Source organism: Pseudorasbora parva, chromosome 23 (assembly GCF_024679245.1).
Source record: "Pseudorasbora parva isolate DD20220531a chromosome 23, ASM2467924v1, whole genome shotgun sequence".
In the NCBI taxonomy this organism is placed as follows: domain Eukaryota; kingdom Metazoa; phylum Chordata; class Actinopteri; order Cypriniformes; family Gobionidae; genus Pseudorasbora; species Pseudorasbora parva.
Window position 1 is genome coordinate 18735157 of NC_090194.1, and position 2283 is coordinate 18737439.

General features: G+C 37.7%; 1 long non-coding RNA gene across 1 annotated transcript; it reads right to left on the reverse strand.

The window, feature by feature from the left end:
- Positions 1–208: 208 nt before the first annotated feature.
- On the reverse strand, positions 209–2019 carry LOC137063108 (uncharacterized). Its single transcript, XR_010901345.1, has 3 exons — positions 1634–2019; positions 1055–1147; positions 209–520 (listed from the first exon to the last, which is right to left on the reverse strand). It is a non-coding gene; the product is annotated as an uncharacterized lncRNA (long non-coding RNA).
- Between the last annotated feature and the right edge of the window lie 264 nt (positions 2020–2283).

Below are 2283 nucleotides of genomic sequence, written 5' to 3' on the forward strand. Positions count from 1 at the left end.
ACTATCTTCATTTGTTCAAACAAACAACAAATGCAGAAATATACATTGGACTATGGCATCATGAAGTCAATGCATGACTAGAACTAGTGGATGGCAATAGATATGTCCTTCACTAAAACTCCTGATGATAAAGGCATAGGCAGACATCAAGAACAGTTTATGAATGTTGGTTCTGCATATATCAAAGAGATCATAAGACTCTACAGACTCCACGTGAAGACTTTGAGACACTGTGACAGAGCAAAGGGTGCACTTCACTGGACATGTCCCATGTATGCCCAAACAACAACACCCAAAAACACTTATGAAGTGGACACCACCAGGAGGACGCACGAGATAGGGAAAACCAAGGAAGATATGAGACAGATGTTTCACGAAGACCTCAATGCCGGTGTTCCATGAGAAGATGTGAAAACGTGGCCACAGATCGAATATGTTGGAGGACACATGTTGCCCAATGTGCCCAGGACAGGACATGATGATGATGTTGTCAGTTTATACATAACTGTAGGATTTATTTCTGTAAAAAACGTTGCATAATTAAATGTTAAATACATTTATGTAGTAAGTTCACAGATATGTGTGCATTCCCATTATTAAAAGTATATAATAGCAAGCTATATCATATGAATTTGTTTGAAAATGTAGATAACTCACTTGATTTTGTGATCACATAAATTATTTACATGCAAACGGGACGTTATAAACATTGCAACTGATCTGATTAAGAAAAAATAATCGAATATCTGATGTCATGTGACCGAAGTGGCTTTTTGAGGCTTTTGCATCTGAACTCTTCATATACAAATACAGCTCTGGAAAAAAAAATTAAGAGACCACTTAACATTTAGAAATCCATGTTAAGTGGTCTCTTAATTTTTTTCAGAGCTATATGTACGAGAATCATACGAATTTGACAACTTGTTAAATCTTGTGAATTATTAAGACTTTGGGAATATGTTCTTACTGATTGAGCTATAGGATTTGTAAGAATAAGTAACAACAAATGCTAAATAAAATGTTTGATAAAGGGTTCAAACCAACACATACATACCATTACAAATATTTGCTGTTGCAGCTTTCGGTTTTCTCCGTTACTTCTCCACAAACAAGAATGGGTTGACTGAGTCCGAGAGGCCCTTTTGGTCTTTTCAGGTAAAAAAAAAAAAGAAAGAAAGAGAGAAAAAAGTCATAATATATAATATATAGCATTATAAAGTATACTATTTAAATAACAATATTTGGATTTTACATTAAAATGCATTTAAAGCATGGTAATTGTTGTGGCTACTGTTTATTTACAACAAATATCACATTAAAACTACCAATACTGTGGTAAACGCGTGGCAAGTGTTGTTGTTTTTTTTTTTATTGTGCTTCTACTACAAATGCCACGTTGGAACTACACTAGTAATTATTATTAAATATTAACAACTGTTTAAAGGTCTATAGCACGTCACGTGACAGTGTTAAATTACCCTATTAGCAAGGTGTGTTTATTTAGAAAGCAAAGAAATGCAAAGCCTCAGTGGAGATGATGACAGATACAATGCAGTGACTGAACATGATCGATAACGACAAGCAGAAAATACTTTATATCAAATATTAGGACATAATGTGTATGACTACTCACCAACATGTGGCACACGTGATCTGATGCCAAACATCGCGATGTGTTCTGAATGAGACTTCTTCAGCGCGATTTCATACCGATAGAATTGCCGTCTAATGTTGACGCCAAAGGTTTCCCACTGAAAGCAATTGGGTTCCCAGTTCGTCCATCGCGTGACGCCGAGGGGTCTACCTGTGGCGTCTTCAGTGTGACGCACGGGCGCGGGCCGCGCGCCGCGCGCCGCGGATAGAGACGGTGATTGCTTTTGGGTCTTTTCTTCGCACAATTCAATCGTTTGGCCTCGGAATAGTTGGACTTTTTCAATAAAGTGTGCCTGTTGTCTGTTACAGCCTGTGTTTTATATCATATAATACGCAAATGGGTAGGTTTAGGGCGGGGTGGGGTTTGACTACTGTTTCAAACGTGTATCATAGCGTAAATAAATGTAAATACAATTGTGCTGGCTGATTAAATTGAGAATCACACTCCAACATGTCATAATGTAAAAATTATAACCCAATAAATTCCATCATGACGATAACATGCACATGCCCAACACGTCTGTTTATGACGTCCTAGGTTTCTCATTGAAATCAGTGGATTACCCAGTACGTCGAAAAATGCCGATTTAGGGGTACCCTGTGCGTCAACAGCTGACGTCAGGGTCCCTT